The sequence below is a fragment of the Protopterus annectens genome, chromosome 5.part0, assembly GCF_019279795.1.
Source record: "Protopterus annectens isolate FY-2018-M chromosome 5.part0, PAN1.0, whole genome shotgun sequence".
In the NCBI taxonomy this organism is placed as follows: domain Eukaryota; kingdom Metazoa; phylum Chordata; order Ceratodontiformes; family Protopteridae; genus Protopterus; species Protopterus annectens.
The window spans coordinates 1599797123-1599819696 of NC_056735.1; positions in this window are offsets into that span (position 1 = coordinate 1599797123).

Genomic DNA, 22574 nt, shown 5'->3' on the forward strand with positions numbered 1-22574 from the left:
ATACAGGCATTTCTACACATTCAATTTATGGTGCATGGTGTGGGTAACAGTGCTTAATACAACAGTACTATTACATGATTGCAAATCTACATTACCATATGATATCAGAATATACACATGCAGTCCAGCAGTTAGACCTGTTTTGTCAGGATATTACACTTTTATTGACATAAAAACAATATGAGACTCTTCCTGCCATATTCTCTAGTGTATGCAGTACCTGTCTTGAACAATACATGTTTTATACAAGCAATACATTTTCTACTACTTTTCTTTGTATTTCCTCTGACAGTAAAAGCATGGGTATTACTGACCTGCCTCACATTGTAACCTTGCCAGGCAGCTCATGTGGGCCTCCTAGTTCGCGGCCTGCTCCGTTGCAGCTGTGGGGGACATAAGAGGAATATTGAGCCATACCTATCCATGATATACCTGAGCTGGCAATTATTACACACATATTGGGGTGAAACTTACACAAGTCTGTGACATCCCCCGATGCTCTAGCCTCTTGGAGCCACTCCTCTAAGAGGTCCCCCTTCCACCGCTTCAGGTTGGTATAGTGGTGCCTGACCTGCTCACCAGTTTGGGGTATGCCAGTGGCACTGGTGAGGTTGCAGGCAAGATGATCCCAGGCCTCCGCCTTATAGTAGGAGCACTGGTATTGGTTCTGCAGCAGTCTCAGTGCATGGTCTTTAACTAGGAGTCCTGCCATGACCATGGACTCCTGGATGCACCAGCACTGCACCCAGAAGCGCACTCCTTCTCCCCTTACTGCCATAATGCCTGCAAGGGGAAGCTTCAACCAGTTATGAGATGTATTCCCACCTCTTGGGTTTAAGTAGGGCTGATTTTACACTTTTCCATGATTGGCCAGTTTTGAAAAGGCTTAGGTATGGGCAAACCTGCTTACCTAAGGTTGGCATCCTTTAAAGGGGTATGCCACTGGACACAAAGAATTAGCTGGTCTACACATTGCTCACACCTCCTAAGCTGGCTTGTGCAATGCTTAACATTGCTTACATTAGACCTTCATTATAATGCCTTTTTGGCATTGTGTTATTATTCATTACACCTTATATGTATGCCTGGTATCCCTGGTTGATGTGTATGTACACTCTGTGGGGTCCTTGTGTTTTATTGGGGACTTCAACACTCTATTACAATTACACCTCACTTCTGGGATTACTGCTATACTCCAGTTCACATATTTATGTTATGTAGTGGGTTAGGGCACATATGACTGCATACTGATCCCTTTCACAGATTCAAGTTGGTTATACTATGGTGAGGACTTGTTTGCTACTACCTCATCCTTCTGTACTTCTGTGATGGCTTCATGGATAACTACTGGGACTATGGTGTATAGGGTCCGAGACCTGCATGGCTGTTTATTGTGCTGATGGGCAGAACAAGGGCTGTTGGATACTGGGTGATTAAGGCACTTTTGAGTGGTTGTAAGCAGGTTTGCGAGGGTAAGCAGTGCTAACCTCTGGTTACATATGCTTACAGAGAGTTCACTTGAAAATTGCTTAACCTGTGTGTGCATTGCTTACCCCCATGCAAATGGGCTTAAACCTGCTTACTAGTGCTTGAATATGCTTACTACTGCTTATTGGTGCTTAAATCTGCTTACTAGTGCTTTATTCATTATGATACTGGCACCTCACATGTGCATTTACTGCAGTACTCCAGTTCATAAATATATGTTATTTAGTGGGTTATGCAACAAAAATATTGGTTATAACATGCTTTGCCATGTAAAATGGACTGTGCTGTAGTGGGACTCGAACCGGGAATGCCTGCTCATAAGGTGCATGCTTTGTCCACTATACTATTGCTATGCAGCTTCAGTTGCATATATCTTTCTTGTTATCCTCTTCAGCCTTTTAGGTTGGTTTGACCGTAGCTAAGCAATGGGCACACCCGCGCACCTATGGTTAGCTGTAATCGGATTTTTAAAAAATAAAAGGGGTTTCTTCATTTTATTTCTACAGTCTGTTGTTGTTATACCCAAGGGGAACTGCTGGTGGGGATATGCTGTCACCTGTGGGCAGTCTCGCTCAGCGCATACCCCTTTCTGCTGTTCTACATTGCATGGGCATGTTTATTCTGAGAGCTCTGCTCTCAGACATGCCCCCTGCACTCTTACACACTCCATGTAAGCCTAGGAGCTTGGGCAGCGAGCATCATTAATATGCATGCCACTCTGCCATCCTGCTCCTAAACAGTCGCTTCTGTGCAGGACTAAACTAGTCCTGCACAGAAGATTCTTACATCCAGGAGTGTGTGTTTGGCTATAACCCAAACTGATAAAATACAATTACAAATGAGCAGTCTTTTGAAATGGATAATAAAAGGCTCCTTATAGCAATAACTGACACATTTTTTATATAAAATAATGTGCTCCTTCATTTAACTCCCACGACCCCAACACTGTAACAAGATGGCAGGAACACAAACAGTCAGTTGTTAGCCCTCATGGTAGTTGCAATGAACAAGAAAAAGCACCCCAAAATTGCCTACTGGACAAATACTCTCATCTGGGTACTCACCCATACAGTTCTTGATAGCTGGCTCCATCAAAGCTTTCACTTTAAGCCACTGAAGTAATCCGCCTTAGGAAAGGTGTCACTTTTCCTTAAAAATCAGATAACAAAGGACCTGACCCTGGAACCAGCTTGTGGACAAAGTGACATACAAGTAAGTCATCATTGTCATAAGAACAGTGCATGATATTACCTTTTTAAGAATTTCCATACTCCTGTAATGCTTTGTAATTTCTAAATAGCTGGCTGGTACAAGATGCTTGAAGTGTTAACATCATTTCTCTTGAGATACCATATTGTTACAAATAAAAGTTATGTTTTGGACTAAACAGATGGCATATTCTAACATTTCTGATGTATACCACTGGGCAACCATTAAGACATGTTTTTTCTGAAAAGTATTTTAATAATAGCATGCACACCATTGTACCACAGTGTAGGTTCACCTAAGCAGTGAATTTCATGCATTGCATGTTAGCCTTATGAGACTAATCGGGTATCACTTAATTTTTTCTTATATTTCATATTACATGAAGAAATATCTGTCAAAATAGGTATATATTTTTCAGCCCAAACTGAATCATTTTAATGTGTGACTTTGAGTTGTTACATTTGTATGAATGTGCATAGCATACCATTAAACATTACTGGTTGTTGTCTCCTTATAGACAACTACATGGTCATTAGGTTATAAGAAAAATATCCTCAGCTGGCAAACATCAAAGCTCTATTCTTATACTAGCATAACTAAAGGGATGACATCTGGCGTGATTTTGATAGGATTCTTATACTAGCATAACTAAAGGGATCACATCTGGAGTGGTTTGATATTACCAGCCTAGCTGCACTCACTTTCTTGTGATTATCTGCAAGTACACAGCACTGCTTAACATGAGCATATGACTCAATCTTGTAAATATGCTGCATTTTCCAACAAGGAGATTTTTCACAGCTCATTTGTGTAATTCGTGTTGTATTTCCTTTTGGTCATTTTATTCTTGAATATGTTGTGAACCCCAAATGTTAATGAATCATCAATCCCCAAAATTGAATCACTTGGTACTCGGCTGAAATTCTGAAAGACAACATATCATTCTAGCATGATAATTTGAGCAATAGATGAGCCACATAATACAGAGAACTTAGTGGAATATAAACATTAAAATAGTTCTCATACCCCCAAAAATAATAGGAAAAGCACATGGCATGTCCAGCATTGCCTGCATTAGAAGATTATAGGATCACAGGAAATCCAGGTCAACTGAATCTCTCAAATGCTACACATTGCCAATTTGCACCTTAGATTGAACTTCCTCTCAAGGAAGACTATGACAGTCATGCCCAGGGTTTATTAATGAATACCCATCCAATTATCCATGTCCTGCTTGACGGATCCATCACACTGCTTGATATACAGAAGGAGTCTACTCCAAAGGTGGGTGAAACTCTGAGCAACAAATTTGTCTGTCCACCTTGTTTTCTTAACCTGCTGAAGCATATTTCAATCTCTTGTTCAGCTGACTGTTATTGTAAATCATACTGATAACATAGTACACTATCAGCATTCTTCCCATATTTTAAAAGAAAGGACAGGACTGAGATGATTGCAGGGGAACAGTATATCATAAAAAAAAAAAAAGATAACTGGGCGGTAATGCAGTGTGCATGGCACCAACTCAAAGAAGTAACATTTCAAAGAATGAAATGGAATCATGTATATTAAATGTGTTGTTAGACACAAGGTACAAAGTGAGATGGCATTCTAAATCTTTGGATTTCTGATGCACAGAATACTATACATGAAACTGCAAGTTAGGTTCTCGTCAAGAGCCTTTTTTTCTCACACCCCAAATGCAAAGGGGATAATTAAACAAGTGGCATCCAAAATGCTCTGTCTAGGGATTTAAATCTCTTCTGCAGCATCAGGAGAAATGTTTGGAGGGACAGGTCTATGTCGCAGAGGATACCACTTTCCATCCATGTAAAGCAAAGTTCATCCCTGTCCATATTCAAAACATCCTGGATCTATGGTTGGGTAGCAGACAATTTATCCCAGGACTGCCCTCTGTACCACTAATGCTTTATCCCATACATAGGTAACCTCAAATTATCTATGGTATGATCTCAGTTATTCTCATTACTGGTAATATATAATTATCAGACATGGTATGGGTAAGGCCCCAATGACACCTAATTGGATGGTTTAATTTAAGCACCCAAACAGAAATTGTCTAGTCTTAAAATTGCCTGCAAGGGCAGCTAGCTTAGTACTTACATATGAACCTTTGAACCTATGATGTCTGAATTTCACTCCTAGAATTTCTCATTTCAGAATTCTGAGACTCAAGTAAATTTACTGATCTTGTATACACTACATGTATGCAAACACAGGTTAATGGACTAATATATTAGGTAGTTTGATAGTTATACAACCAATACTGCTAGTTACCTTACTCAACACACCTATATGCCTCCTAACAATAACAACAAACAAAACTGTGTACCTATGTCACTCATCAAAGCTAATGTTAATAATTTCAATAGAACTCCAGCCAATAATTTTATATATTTGTCATGTGATTATTATAACTATGTAATACCCCATGTCAATGTCAAATTATAAACTGTACTTATGTATTACATCTGCCATCATCAGTGCAACTATGTTTCATGTATTATATCTGTCATCACTAGTGTAACTATGTATTTCTGCGTAACTATGTTTTACATTTCTAAGGTCCTAATTTCTTTAAATATTATTGCAACTAATTTCATGAAGGTTTTCTCACCGGGCCTGCACTGAAAATGGACTCTGCCAGTAGAACTTACCCAGTAAACAAAGGCAAATAAATAAATTAAATGTTCCGAAAGACTAAAGAAATGACAAGACAATGCAACACAAGGAAGGACTGATATATAAATATAAACTACAAAATGAATTCTTTTCAGTGGTGAGGTGTGTTGAAAAGCTTGATTTGATAGGGTCAAGTATGAGGAGAGATTATTTTAGCAACAGATACTATTGGCTTTGTCAGTGCTGCCATTGAGAAGCAGCAGTTTTACCATAAAGTAACATAAATGTGCAAGAAGGAAGTGCTGCCGGATAAAATTTATTAGCTTGCAGTTGATATTATGTACTGACAGATCTGAAGCAATACTTACCAGAATAAAAGAAGAAATGTTTTCTATGTGAAAATATAAATACATGATTTTAGGTACAGAAACTTGATTCTACAGTTCTAGAATATGGCTTGACATGGCCACAGTGATTGTACTATGATGAGCATGTACTATACAGTAGCCATGATTCATACATTAATTCAAAATCATGTTCAGAAAATTTCCAAGGAATGGAGGAATTTTTATGGAATTTTAATTAAGACTTTGTAAAGACAACCACAAAAGTTCATGAGTCTAGCAAGGTAATGGAATCTGTGCACTGCTTTTAAGTCTTAAAAGATTCAGAAGCAACTGAAATTTATGGAATCTCCTGCTAACCACTGTTCAGAAGGAAAAGCATGCAAATATCATGGGTAGTACAGTACAGTATAGTAAAAGAAACATTAATAATGAGAAGGCTGTGCAAAAAATATGAATGAAATAATGCCAGCATCAATATTACATACTAGGTTGCAAATGTCAGTTCTATAGCTGCCATTCGCCCTATGGCAAGCAAAGTTTGTAAATAGACAATACCAGGTTATGTGACCTCAGCATCAGGGTATCTCTAGAGCAGTGTTAATAAAAATTATACACATTATAACTTTAAAATAATAACTAAAAAACAAAATATTAGCCATAATTTGTAAAACGACTTTCATTGTAAATTAAGGATCGACTTGCCATTGTGCAATTTTTCTTGATAAGATACAGTGGAATTCAAAATTTCTAATGGGTGCCACAGAAAGCAAATGATTATCACAAAAGATAATATCCTCCAAAAGGAGCGCATGGTTCTTGACAGCATCAAGACACTGTTATGGCGCATAAAACTGTCACAGCTGTTTCTAGTAGTTGCAGTGCCCATATCAAATTGATTAAACTCAGTGGAAAGTAAAACACCTGTGGCAATTGCACTTAACAGCATGGTGGAAGTAGTCAAAAAATGAAATAATGACATGAAATTAACTTCCTGGCATGAATGCAGAGGCATACTTTCAGCTATCATGCAGTGCTGCCTACATCAAATTATGAAATGGCCGATGGCAAGACAACAATGACAGTTTGTTCATGTGTTGCAGAAGCACACCTAATATCTCTGTTCTGAAACACTCAGATTAACAAGAAATTCTATATATTTTTATCTTTTATGGTAGGTACCAAGATGACAATAAAAGAGTAAAAGCACCTCACATCTAAAAGATCTAACCAGAAAGACTCTTGCAAAACACAGAACCATCTGTACAAACATATTTGTTCATCTGCTCTTAAGAAGTCATTGTAAGGGGTATACAGATTTCCATTAAAATAACATCAGACTTGTTTATGCACAGTGGTCTGTGAATGCATGATGGTACACAGGCTATTGATAAAGTAGTCGGGAAATGTGCCTATAGATTCAACACTTCTTTCTGGTTGGGTCCTGTATGCATCTGTTGTGGGACAAATTTTATCCCCCTTGTTTGTTGCATAATATTTAAGGCTCCCTCTCAAGACAAGTATTTCAACAAACAGCAGGATTATCTGTTTTGATGTAGTCAAAGTTCTGTATAAAGTTAAGCGTGCATACAAATAATGGAGTCTGTTGTAGGCATATGTGTAGTATTGAAAAAAAACTGTATCATTGCACATTTAAAATCAATGGGGTGTAATTCAATAAAGCCTACACACTGTGTAGGCATAGTGGCATGGCTCGAATATGGAGTTCGGAGCCAGTGCGATCCAGGAAACAAGGCTCAGGCATCCATGAGCTTCCCAGCACTATTCCACCACAGATGTGATGGAATAATGCAAATCACCTCATTTGCTGGTGAAAACCATGTAAATGAGGTGAATTTGTGATCCAGGAAGCAGACAGGCATCCATGTTGGAGTCGTGACCCCAAAAGAAATGTTTGCGGACAGTAACAGCACACCTTGTTGCAAAAATAAAAACTGGGGCATGACAACTTAAAGTAAAGCATGTATTATGTTCATTAGGCATGGCAATGGCCAAAACTATGGCCATTGGCATGCCAAAGTGTTGAAAAAAATTAGTAAAAATCAAAAAGTTCTTTTGTATATATGAGGCTTTTTAAGCGAAGCACTGCAGCATGCAAACAGGATCATGCAGAAAATTTTGAAAAATTAGTAATAAGGCAATTAAATGTGAAACAATTTTGCAATTATACTGGGCAGCATGCAGACTCATAACAATGACAGGTAACAGAGGTTGCTAAGGACATAGGCTCAAGTGTAGTGGCGTAACTAGTGTATAAGCCAGTAGGGGTTTGTAAATGAGCTAAATTTATTGAATAGCAAAATGGAAGACTGTGTTCACGAGTGCCTAACCATGTAGGAGATACAATGCAGTGGTGTAGGCAGAAGAAGGAGCTGACATGAAAAAGGGGTGTGTCATGCTTGGTTTAAGCACATTGGAGCACTACGGCTTCTATCTGTGCTCAGCTAAGCACAGTTAAGCAAGGAGGTGTGTCTTAGGCTGCTTATCATTGCTTAGTTTCTGGTTTGAGGACCGCTAAACATGCTGTGTTTAGGGGAGGGCCCTTTCTGCTCAGCATTGTTTACGCTAGCTCCATGGGTTTGTGCAGTGCACAGTGGAACTTAATCATAGAGGAAATTGAAAAAGAAAATAAAAGAAAATATCAGAATAATGGAAATTAACTACAAATAACTAAGAAGGCCGTTGCCACTCACAGTGGCCCATTCAAACCCCTGAATGATATAGCTGGCAGGTGGAATGTATCATAGTCAGCCAGTCACATAGGCAGGATCTGCAGCACAGCAGTATAAAATATGCAAACACCCTTCAGTCTAGTTTTTCCCAAAAACTCTGCACCATTGTAGTACACACTTGGGAATTTGAACTGACAAAATGATAGGGGCTGCTGCTGCTTTGCTACATCGCTACATGCTATAGACTGAGGGCGGTGATGAGGATGATGCTGACAACTGGCCCAGAATGAGAAGGAGAAGAGTGTTCAGACCCAGGGTAACCTTTCAGGGGCTACTTGAGCTGGAGATAGTAGAGTACTACAGGGTGGACAGGGATATACTTCAGCAACTCAACGAGCTCTGCCGTCGTCACCTCAGACAGCAAACAGAGGGGAACCCATCCCAGTCGAAACTAAGGTATGTGTAGCCTATAGAATACTAGATACAGGTACTTTCCAAAGACTTACTGGTGACATTATGGGGAGTCTGACAGGGATCTGCATCCAGGGTACTCCACCAGTTCCTGGATGTCATGCTAAAACATGCCAGTGAGCACATTTATTTCCCCAGAATCCCTGAGGAGAGGACCAGCAATATGCATCTCTTCCATCATGTAGCACACTACCCAGAGGTACTGGGTGCCATAGACTGCACTCACGTCTACATCAAAGCACCAGCTGGTGAAGACGGTAGAGTGTACGTCAACCACAAGGGCTATCACTCCATCAACTGCCAGGTCATGTGTAATGCCCAGGGCATTATCATGAATGTGTGTGCAGGCAGCCCTGGCAGTTATCACGACTCCTGCATCTGGCATGTCTCACAGCTGTACCAGGCATTTGCCAGAGGAGACATCCCATATGGCAATCTCATGGGGGATGCTGTCTATGCACTGGAACCGTGGATGATGACACCCATCAGAAATGCACACACACTAACTGAAGAATGCCATAATGAAGCACACACAGAAACTAGGAACATTGTAGAGTGTGTGTTTGAGCTGCTGAAGTCACGGTTCTGGTGCCTTGACATATCTTTTGGAGTCCTGCAGTACTCTCCAGCCACATGTGCACACAAATTCATAGTATGTGCCATGCTACACAACATGATCCTGTGGAAACAGCTGTGGCAGGAACATCACAGGGAAGAGGCACACAGCCTGCCCAAATTGCCAAGGTCTCCACAGGCACAGGGAGACTCAGAGGAGGAACCCTCTGAGTCTGCCCCTGTATGCAGATGTAGGTGTGTTTAGTATGCCCTGGCCTTGGCAAAGAGGCAATGCATAGCACATACACTGACATCCTAGGAACCCAGGGACTGACACCCCTCTCTGACTCACACACAGAGTAAAATGGATGCCACACACTTCACACTACTTTTACCTTACCATGTATAGGCTGTGTACTGCATGCATCTGACAGAGTCAGCCCTCAAGCACCGTCCTCACAACTGCTGCAGGCACAAGGTAAGTCACTCTTCTTAACAATAAATGAATAGAGTAGTACATTTTGGCATCATATCTAAGGTATCACTGCATGTATGCAAGGGAATGGGGTGGCCTACTAGGATAGCAGCAGACAACTGACAGCTATGTGGGACAACAGGAAATGTCCACCCAATACTGGCACCCCAGACTATGCAGTAGTCCCCTAGGTGATAAAACTCACTGCAGTGTATGTGGGGGACTAACAAACTGGGGGTCATAGGTCACATGCATGGATGTCAATTTAGGGGTCCCATACTCACCCCTCAGCCTGTCCCAGCCAGTCATCCATAGAAAAACATAAAGAAATGTCAGGCAAAGGCCCACAAACAGGGACAATGATGAAATATTCCTCTTACAAACTTACAAAGTGATATCACAGCAGGTCTTGCAGTTGCATTAAGTCTCTGGAGAGGAAGAAGTCTGAAACTCAAATGTCTGCCATTACATTTTAACCTTCGGTCTTTAATGACATGCCAGTATTCTCCAAGACAGACACAGCACTATGCTAAATGGAACCAAAATGTAAAGCCAACATCAGCACAGTCTGTGCAAATGTGTACAGTTGACAGGTATGCCACCCCAACACACCCGTGTACCCAGAGAAGTGCAGTAACATTTACGTTTTTAGGGTAATAGCAGCACAGCACACATTCCCAGTGCTGTCCCAATAAACTTGATAACTTGTTGCATGTCCACAATATGCAGGATCAATGAGCTATGTATATGTGTGGTAAATACTTTCAGGAAGTTGGCAGCACTTACCCTTGTCTGTTGTGGCTTAGTGGCTTAGGTACAGTACTGTGGTCGATAGGGTCCATGTTCCAAGACTTTCTGTGCCAACTGTTTTGCATGTCAGCTACACCTATGGTAGGAGTTGTACACACTGTCCAAAAGTCAATATTCATTACTGCAGTAAAGCTGGACAAGTCAGGGACAGTGGGCCACACATATGGACAGTACATAGCTTGGAATAACCTACACAGTGCCTAGTAGGACAGCAGGTACCTGAAAGTCAGTGTACTGCCAGGTTATAAATGTCTGCCTCCTTACTGTGTCAGCACTGACAACAAGTCACTGACCACCATCCATACCCTTTGAGTGACAGGCTGTCACACAAGGACCAAAAGTATGCCTCATATATCTGTTCTGATTGTCCTAACATTGCATTTGCCTGCCAAACTATTTGAAAAACAAGAAACATTCATGTCAAAACATCAATGGCAGACAGTGGAGAAACAGATGTCATACCCATTTAAAAAAAAGCAAACAAATACCAAACTGGTCTCCCAACTGTCTATGTTTGGCAGAGCATTATTAACACCCTGTCCCCATGTGTGGGCCTTTGTCTGACTGTCATATATGGCCTGTACAGATGTCAGTCTGTGACGGTTTGACAGCTAGGGCCAACATGTAGCCTAATAATAACATACCAACACAAACCATCTGAGGACCACAGCAGATATAGTGGTGCAATGATGGACAACCTGCTAAATAGGTACACTCAGAGGTGTGAAGTCCATAACCCTGTGTGTGATATTATGGCATCTACCCCACTCACACCAGAAATACAAATACATAACAGCAGTCACTGTGGACAAAGCCTGTGACTGGACTACAAAAGGACAAAGAAACACACATAAGGGGAAGGGGAATCAATGGCCAGACAAATGGAGAATGTGCACACCAGAACAAATTGTGCAGTAACGTAGGTTCCCTGAAGGGTATGGAGTCAGTAAACATCACCCACAACTACATAACACACACACACACACACACACACACACACACACACACACACACACACAGACACACACACAAACACACACACACACACACATGCACACACACACATAAGAGGATGCCTCAACAAACCAAAACCCAAACAAAGCATACCTCAGAGGCAAAAACACATGAGAACTCCATAAACCTACATAGTACACACCACAGACCGTGCATAGTCCACACACCAGCGTCTTGCAACCACTAAGGCCTTACCATAAACCCATCATATTAAAATGAAAAAAACCTGAAACACAACCCATCATATTACTCATAGGAGACTCCATTGTGAGACACACAAATGTGCCTCTCACCAGGCTGGATAAGGAGAAAGTCATGCTTCCTTGTTTGTCAGGTAACAGAATCCACCATATCACACATGCACTCAAGTCACTCCACAACAGGTACTGTTATGACTCTGCCCTAGTCCATGGCGGTGTGAATGACATGAGATGTACCTCCCTGGATTATAGGAAGACAAACATGATTCAGCTTGCTGAATATGTGTCCCATGCAGGTATGTCCCTAGCCCTAAACAGCAATCTACCATCACCCAGAATGATGGCTCAATACAAACATAAAATGATTGTCAGTAACAATTGGTTTACTTACTGGTGTCATCTTAGGGGGATCCACTGCTTGGCAGCCTGGGAACATATGATTGACAGACCACGCTACTTTGCTAAAGATGGCCTGCATCTGTCTCACTTGGCCTTCAAGCATCTGGCAAAGAACCTTGCCTCCCCCATAGTGCTTTTATAGGAAAGTCATGTGATCCATACTACCAACATAAAACACTCAACAAAATGCAAATTAAAGACCATGCCTCTAAACGCTAGGAGTATAACAGGAAATACAACTTACTGCAAGCATCTGTAACATTTGTGCACTCACAGAAACCTGGGCCTCAGCTGCGGAGAGTAACCCATCCTTACCTGGTCACTCATCCTACCACACAGACAGACCCCAAAATGTGGGCAGCAAAGCCAAAGGAGGTGGAGTATAAAAATATATTACACAAACACCTCCAGACTGGTCAAGCAGTCTGACACTAATGAGACACTCCAAGTGCAGTTAACCATTGACAAGACCCCTATGCAAATTACAGGTAGCTACAGGCCAACATTGCTGACTCAGGATACCCACCCCACATATCTGGCCCTCTACAAATCTATCAAGATTCAACCCTTTACCCTGATCCTGGCTGACTTATACTACCCAACCATTAATTAGAAAACCAACCATGCCAAAATAGAAATGCACAGAGATTCCCCCATTTTATCAATGCTAAATCCTTAGGACAGCTACTTGATACCCCCACAAGATGTGATACATATGTTGGACTTGGCATTAACCAACATGATTAACCACTGCAGCACCCCTATGCTATCACCCTCCCTGGCAAGATCCAACAAAAAAGCAGTCGCGTTCGATATCACTATCTATACTGACCCCCCTCTAGCCATGGTAAAATGGAAATGTCTCCCAAGCTGATCACAACCACCAGAGGGATGGTATAAACAGCTTAACATCCCCTACATCACTGGAGGAACAGGCACCAACATCCAAATGTATACAAAAGTACTATACTAGCATATATATAGAGATGCATGGAATCAGGAATATGTGACAGGACAACATCATCTGCAAGGGAGAGTAAACCTGTCTGGAAACATCTGCAATAAAAGAACTATATAACAAAAGGATAATACTGCTGTCCAGGACTGAGAAGGAGCAGGTGCAAAATTGGAATTAATCACCCCTTAGCCTAAACAAAGAACTGCTCTCTCCAAAGCAAAAAACACAGCATCCATGGGACCCGATGGTGTCCCCGGCTGTGTGCTCCACGAACTCAATGAGGAATTAAACCCACAGCTAGGACAGCTGTTTAATCAAAGTCTTACCTCTGGATACGTACCCAGGGAGTGGCGCACTGCAACTGTGGTCCCACTTCACAAAGGCGGTGCCTCCACAGACCCTGGAAATTACCGGCCCATTAGCTTGACAAGCCTTATCTGCAAAGCCATGGAGAGGATCATAATGGACCTCATAAATAAAGACATAGGGAATTTGCAGACTTTGGATCCAACCCAGTTTGGCTTTGTCAAAGGCAGATCATGCCTTTTAAACTTGGTTGACTTTTTCAAAACAGTCACCAAAGCCACTGATGAGGGAAAGGCAGTCCATACAGCCTACCTCGATCTGGCTAAGGCCTTTGATACAATACCCCACTCGGGTATCATTGAAAAACTCATCAGCTTAAATGTTAACCCATACATCACAAGATGGGTTGCAAACTGGCTGAGTGACAGAACCCACAGGGTCAGAGTTGCTGGCGCCATGTCAGACTCAAAGCCTGTCACAAGTGGTGTCCCACAGGGCTCAGTCCTGGGCCCACTCTTGTTTGGCATCTACTTTTCCAGTACAAGCAAACACAGGAGGGTTATGGCTGACAAAGTTTGCAGATGACTGCAAACTGGGCCATAGTAGAAAACACATCTGACACAGATATCCTTCAGAAGGGTCTCACAGAAGCGGATAACTGGTGCCAGAGCCACGCCTAAAGTTAAATGCCAAAAATGCATAGTCATACCCTTCGGGAAAAACAAGGTTACCCCTAGCTACCAAATAGGTGGCAATCCACTGAGCACAGAAGAAGTTATCAGGGACCTGGGGACCCAGGTTGATAGTAGTCTGTCATTCGACACCCATGTAGCTAAAGTAGTTAGGAAGTCCTTCTACATTGCCCACCTTATCATGAAGGGATTCTCATCTAGATCAAGGGAGGTCATAGTCTCCCTTTACTCATCACTCATCAGACCAATGATTGAGTACAATGCCCCATTCGAATGTATCTGACCCGACACTTGCAGCAGCTGGAGAGGCCACAAAGTTCCTCACCAAAAGGATAAAGGGTCTCAAAAATCTGTCCTATGCTGCCCGACTGAAAGAACTCCAGCTCTATTCAGTCACGCTGCTCAGAGGTGACCTTTGCCTAACATACAAGGCCATGTCAAACCCAGATTTGATGAATATGCTTCACCTCAAAAAATCTAGATCCATCAGAGCCACAAGGGCGGGAGACTTAAACCTCGACACGGCTATTAATAGGACGTGCTGGAGGGATAGATTCATCACCCAAAGACTCCCTATGCTGTGGAACAAAATCCCGGTACATGTGAGGCAGAGCACCTCGCTGGCCTTGTTCAAGAGAAATCTTGACCAATGGATGGGAGATCGCATATATACCCCAGGAATTACCTCAGTGTCACTGCTCGACAGAGGCACAGCAAAATAATGGGTATAGTTCCCCATACTAAAGGGGTGGCGTAAGCCACAAAACAATGGGCTAGGCATATAAATGCCCTCGGGCAGATAGCCTAGTATGAACCTATGAACCTATGAACCTAAGAGCACCAGTGAAATCCTCTAATGTTAACTCTGAGTCCAAATTCCTCACATCTAAGACAAACAATCATAAGGCCTTTCTCACATATGATTGCATTCCCAAAGGAAGCTCCCAGATCTCTGCAGAACTGGTGGTCAAGGGCACCACACATACACATGCTATAGATATAGCCAATCTACTGGCTGACAAAGTCAGTGGAAAAATGTCTCCACTCTGCCCCCATCAGTAAAGCAGGACATCCCCAGTACCTGACCACCCAACCCTTATCACTAGGGAACAGGGCATCACTGCCGTCTCAAAGCTAAGAAGACAGCCTCCATGGGACATAAATGCATCCCAGGCTGCAACTTACATGAACTCAGACATGAACTGGCAGCACCATTATGCACCCGACTCTTCCAAAGCCCGAGTACTGCCTTTGTGACAGCTAAGTGGCAGACAGCCACTGTCAACCTTTACACAACAGTGGAGTGTTCACCTATCCAGGAAAGTAAAGACTCATCAGCCTAACTAGCCTTATCTGCAAGGCCATGCAATGGCTTATCATGGACCTCATTAACAGAGACATTGGCAAAGTCCAAATACTCAACCCCACACAGTCTGTCTTCCTCAAGGGGAGGTATGTCAGTGAAATCTGGTTGACTTTCCTGAGACAGCCAGCAAAGGCATGGATGAGGGAAAGATGGTGCACACAGGCCACCCTGACTTGGCCAGAGCCTTACACACTATTCCCCACTTGGCCATAGTACAATAACTCTGTCCACTAGGCATCAATACATCTGTTACCAGATGGGTAGCAAACTGGTTCATTGATAGAACCCACATATTAATAATAGGGGTAGCCAACTCAAGCAATACGGACCAGGGACTGGTCTTGGGTCCTCTGGTATACGAGATATACTTCCCTGAGGTGAGGGCCAAAAACACTGGCTTATGGCTGACCAAGTTGGCAGATGACTGAAAGCTGGGAGCATTCATCAATACCCAAAGTGAATGTACCTCACAAAGCACATGCAGCAGCTGGAGAGACCACAGAGGTTCCTCACTGGGAGAATTCATGACCTTAAACACCTACCCTACACAGAGAGACTAAAAACACTGTCCATCTACTCAGTTCCATATGGACTCCTCAGAGGTGACCTCTGTCTGGTACACAAAGCAATCAAGACCCTGCCTTGATGGGACTGTTGCACATAAGGAAGTCAAAGCCCACTCGATCAATCTATAGGTGCAGCATCAACCTGGTCTGTGATATCAATAGGGCTTGTTGGTGTAACAGATACATGTCCCACAGACTCTCCCACTTGAGGAATACACTCCTTGTCCACATCAAGCCAAGTACCTCAATACCCCTTGTGACGTGCTCACTGTATAAGTGTAGGGGAAACACAAAATGCAGTCCTGTGATTCCACCTGTGTTCCTGCTGGACAGGGGCTCTGGGTACTGACTTGTCTTAACATGGGCTACACTCTCATCTGCAAGGGTTATAAGGGCTTCAAGGCCAATAGCCTAGCAACCTCATATCAACCTATCAACCTATAAACAAATGTCTGTAAGTGGTTCACCACATTACTCTATACTGCTCTGCCACTGACATACCTGGAAATCACAATGTTATGTGGAATATACTGCACATATTATGAATATCTCTGCTCTGCAGAATGCACTTTGTACCCACACCAGGATGTGACTTTTCAGTTAAGAAGAATACCACACAAGCAGGAGATCCCTAGCCAGTATATCACTGATGTGCTGGACTGTTTACACAGCTTCATCAGCCAATAGGCTGTAGCCACACCACTCAACTGGCAGATTGGGTAAGAATGTCTATAGTTTGGCTCATAAGTTTGGTCTGTGCATCATACATCTTATATTTCTCAGGTAAATCACTGTGATAATCTGAGGATTTCTGTTAGTAAGTAATGACACAATACATTTCAGTGTCAGATGTCCTATATGTCAGAAAATGTCTGCTAAAACAAACCCTGTTACTCTAGCAACTTTCTACATTTATAAGAGCAATATTTACAGTATCTCCCTATGTTTGGGAAATTGTCCCCCCCTTTTGGAAAGCTATCTCCAGATTACTTGCACTAACAGGTTGAGAGTTATGGCTGTAGTGCAAAAAACCCTGAACCGGAGTATGACTATCTCTGGAATGGAGTCCCACTCTCACTATAGAAGGTCATACTGGGTATGGTCCTACACTTAGAGAATTACAGCCAATGTCTAAACCCACATTGGACTATATAAATGTATTGTGCATATATGTCTTTGCATACAGAGAGCTATGTATACCTTAACTGTTTCTACCCACACATATCAGACAGGATTACCCTCAGCTAGTTATAGGTGGCCCATATGTGATATATCTGCATCTGTTGCATGTGATACACAGACATATATATGGGCAGCATATAACAATATTTCAAGCATACATACACATAGACATGGGGAAGAGAGAGACAGACAGTACTAGAGAGACAGGGAGACACACACAGAGAGTGAGCATAGACAGGGATACACTGAAAGGCATAGAGTGATGTCCTGCTGTGGAAAATTGCATACCAGTTGTAACCAGTTGGATGTGCCAGCATGAAGGTGAGCTCCACTGTGTAATAGTAGTGAGGTAAGGGTTGTAATATCACATCAACTGCCTGTGTGTGTGTGTGTGTGTGTGTGTGTGTGTGTGTGTGTGTGTGTGTGTGTGTGTGTGTGTGTGTGTGTTTGTAGGTTAAAGCATTATGAAGCCTTTTCCACCCAGTACACTTCCCATTGCCCTACTTTACAAGATCTGCTGATGTCATTTACCTTAGAAGTACCATTGTACACTGGTCAGTCCTATAAGCTCCATGGCACGTGTGATAACTGTGTAACAATATAGTACAAATAACTAGATAGGTAGGTGTTCTAATCTCAATCCTGGCAAGTGTGTGTTTGTAGGTTAAGGTATGTTGAAGCCTTTCCCACCCAGTGCACTTTCCATTGCCCTACTTTATAAGATCTGCTGATGTCATTCACCTTACAAGTACCTTTGGACACTCATCAGCCTATAAGCTCTGTGGTGCATGCAATAACTGCTTAACATTGTAGTGTAAATAACCAGATAGGTAGGGGTACTCATCTCAGTCCTGGCAAATGTGTGTGTGTGTGTCTGTGTGTGTGTGTGTGTGTGTGTGTGTGTGTGTGTGTGTGTGTGTGTGTGTGTGTGTGTGTGTGTGTGTGTGTGTGTGTGTGTGTGTGTGTGTTTGTAGGTTAAAGTATTTTGAAGCCTTTCCCACCCAGTACACTTCCCATTGCCTTACTTTACAAAATCCGCTGATGTTATTCACCTAAGATGTACCTTTGGACACTCAAAACTCATTTAACCTCTGTGGCACGTGCGATAACTACATAACACTGCAGTATAAATAACTAGATAGATAAGGGTTCTAATTTCAGTCTTGACAAATGTCTGTGTGTGTGTAGGTTAAAGTGTTTTGAAGTCTTTTCCACCCAGTACACTTCCCATTATTCTACTTTACAAGATCTGCTAATGTAATTCACCTTAGAAGTAGCTTTGGATATATGTCAGCCCTATAAGCTCTGCGGCATCTGCGATAAGGGCATAACACTGTAGTACAAATAACTAGATAGGCAGGGGTTCTAATCTCAGTCCTGGCAAATGTGTGTGTGTGTGTGTGTGTGTGTGTGTGTGTCTGTGTGTGTGTGTGTGTGTCTGTGTGTGTGTGTGTGTGTGTGTGTGTGTGTGTGTGTGTGTGTGTGTGTGTGTGTGTGTGTGTGTGTGTGTGTAGGTTACAGTGTTTTGAAGCCTTTCCCACCCAGTACACTTACCATTGCCCTATTTTAGAAGACCTGCTGATGTCATTCACCTTAGATGTACCTTTGGACACTGCTCAGCATTATAAGCTCTGTGGCATGTGCAATAATGGCATAACACTGTAGTAAAAGTAACTAGATATGTAGGGGTTGTAATTTCAACACTGACAGTTGTGATACTGCGTGTGTGTGGGTGAAAAACATATCTGCTGTGTGTGTTAGTTAGACCAGTTTAGGCCTGTTCCACCCAGTACACTTCCCATTGTCCTACTTTACAAGGGCTGCTGACATCATTTGCCTTAGATGTACCTTTGGATGCTTACCAGCCCATAAGCATTTGTGCTTGTGATAAATAAATAACACTATACTATGTATGTGTAGATAGGTAATTGTTTGAATCTCAATGTAGCCAACTATACTAGTATGTGTGTGAAGCATTTCCCCTGTGACTGTTGTGTGCATTGGTTATACCATTTTAAGGCCCGTTGACTTCCTCCCCATGACATTTCCTTAAAGAACCAGTTGATGGTATCCACATTGCAAGCACAGTCACACATTTTCTAACACAAAGGCACTGTGGTGCATGCAAATGTCATATCAGTCTGTACTGTACATAACTACAGAGGTAGGTCATCTAATAGGAAAAGTGTCAACTCTGTGTGCATGTGTGTTTCAATGCATGTCCCCATGCAGCTGTGTGTCTGTGTTTCAGATGGCTATTCCATGTTAAGGGCCTGTGAACCCACCATTGGCAATACTAACAGCCCTTGCAATTGCCACCCACTTGAATAGTAGTGGGAGACACGACAACACTATAGTAGCTCTGTGGTGTATGTGTTATGCATACAGCAGTATCATTTGTACAACTAGCCTGGTTGAGGTTCTGCTATCACCAAGGGCAGGTCATAAGTGTGTGTGTGTGTGTGTCTGTGTGTGTGTGTGTGTGAGTGTGTGTGTGTGTGTGCGTGTGTGCATGTGTGCATGTGTGTGTGTGTATGTACATCTCCTTGCAGCAGTCTACCTGTGTTATGGACACCAGCATGCCTCTCAACCCCACACAGAAACACATCTGGTTAAATCCATATAGAAAAATGTGGCAAACATCAAACATTGAACACAATCTTCACATAATGCTGTGACATGCATGGAAAGGAGATACCAGAACAGGTTGTGCATGTCATTGCACTTTCCAAAGTGTATGTGTCATTACGCTTGCTCAGACCTAATAGCAAGCACTAATATACCCTGACACTTGATTGACTAGCAGGGCAAGACTCTTTATTCACCCCTCACCAACCAAGCAACTAAGCAGCTCACCCTACTATTCAGGCATAACCAAAGGGCAATTTCAGGTGTACTCTCCAGTCCAGCTGGTGAATCTGGGTATCCTGAGGCAATGTTACAACTGCCTCATGTACACAGACAACCCTCTCCTCCTACCACAAAACACTAACATATGCGAGAGATGCAGTTATACAGCCAAAGTGGAGGCTAAGCTGCCTCCACCCAAGACTGGAACAGACAGTCAAGAGGAGAAGGTTAACACTTGCACCACACATAGACCTACTAAACTAGCACTGGCAAAAAATACACATAAATACACAAGCCATACTTGGAGGCTTTAAATAAAAACCTGCAAAAGTATCAGAGACCTCCAAAGCAGACAACCAAACAACCTGCACCTCCCGTCACAAACCAGACAACACATACAACACAAAATCAGTATGATGCACAATCACAGCCCTTAAGGCAAAATAACATACCTAACACATTAGTAAAAGATGACACTATAGTCTTGCACACTGACATCCCACTCACTAGGCTGGACAAGCAGAAGGTTACTGATAGCTACCTGTCAGGAGCCAGAATCTGCCACATAACACAATCACTCAGGTCACTCCAGAACAAGTACAAATATGACTCTGTCATTGTGCATGTTGGCATGAATGACTTGAGACATACCTCCTTGGAATACATGAAAAGAGACATGGAAGAGCTCTCTGATCATGTAGCCCAGGCTGGTATGACCCTGACCCTGAGTAGCATCCTGCCCTCACCTAGAATGATACCTCAGTATAAAGAAAAAAATGATCAATTTCAACAATTGGCTAAGCTTCTGGTGTCATTCAAATGGGATCCAGTGTCTGTCTGCCTGGGATGATATGCTCGACAAGCTGCGTTGCTTTGCAAGAGACCACTTTCACCTGTCACCCCTAGGCTTTTGAATACTAGCCAAGGCTCTTGCTGCCCCATAGTGCCTTTTTTAGGCAAGGCTCAAAAGTCAAACCCACCTCCATAAACAGCACAATTAACAAAAAACTGAGGGTTATGCTACTCATCACCAGGAGTTTAAACTCTCAAAATGCATGTGCTCAAAGCACTCCTCAGTATGGAGAACATCAACATCTGTGCAGTAACTGAAACCTGGTTCAAGGCTCCAGAGGCACTACCCGACTACAACTCGTACCACACGTTTTGGCCACAGAACATGGACCAAAACACAAAAGGAGGGGGTGTATCCCTATTCATAAAGGATACCTACACCTGCAGGTTAGTGGCACAGCATGATACCTCTGAGATCATTCACGTGCAACTAACATCGGGCAAATCTGCAATGCAAATTGTGGCCTGCTACAGATCACCCTCCATGACCCAGGTCCACCACTCCACCTTTCTGGAGACACTGGAAAATATAAAGGTCCTACCGAACACCCTGATATTGGGCAATTTCAATTACCCTACCATTAACTGGGAAAACTACTCGAGTGCAAACTCCCAGGCCCAGCGCTTCCTGGAATTCATTAACTCAAATGCCCTTGATCAGCTGGTAAACTCCCCTACCAGAGGTGAAAACATATTGGACCTGGTCATCACAAACATGGGCAACAGGTGTTCCAAACCAGAGGTCAATCCATTACTGGTTAGATCAGACCATAAACTAATCACTCTGGATGTCCACACCCCACCCCCACCCCCAACTAAGGAAACCAGAGTAAAAAACTTTTCTAAAGTAAACTTCATCTTACTTAAGCAGAGGCGGTAAGTTTCACAGCCCCCCACACTAAAGGATAATGCTGCCTAAGATGCAGAAACCTTTACAAATGCACTCTATGAGCACCTACAAGGATGCATGGATTGTGCCATCCCTAGCAAAACCAAGACTCACTCCATTAAGAGAAGGAAACCAGACTGGTGGACACCTGCCATAAACAGGCTATACAATAGAAGGAGGAAACTAGCTCAGAAAAAAGCAAATCCCAAGAAGGAAAGACATCCCTTATCAGTATCAGTAAAAAACTAAGGTCCCTCATGAAATCATCCAAGGCTAACTTCAAAAGAAAAATGGCCATGGATTCAAAAGATAACCCGAAAGCCTTCTTTAGCTATGTTAAGAATCTAAGTGGCAAACTCACAGATATGCACTGAACTAGTGCAAAATAGCACAAAATATACTGAACCTACTGATATTGCCAACATCCTGGCAGATAGATTCAGTGCAAACCTCACCCCCAAAAGGGCCCACAACAATACCAGAAAAGTGTAGTGTCCTGGAAATCAGACGCACAGGTGAAAATAGCCTTTTCAAAAGCCAAAAACACAGCATCAATGGGGCCAGATGGTGTCCCAGGCTGCATCTTGCATGAACTACAGAACAAACTAACCC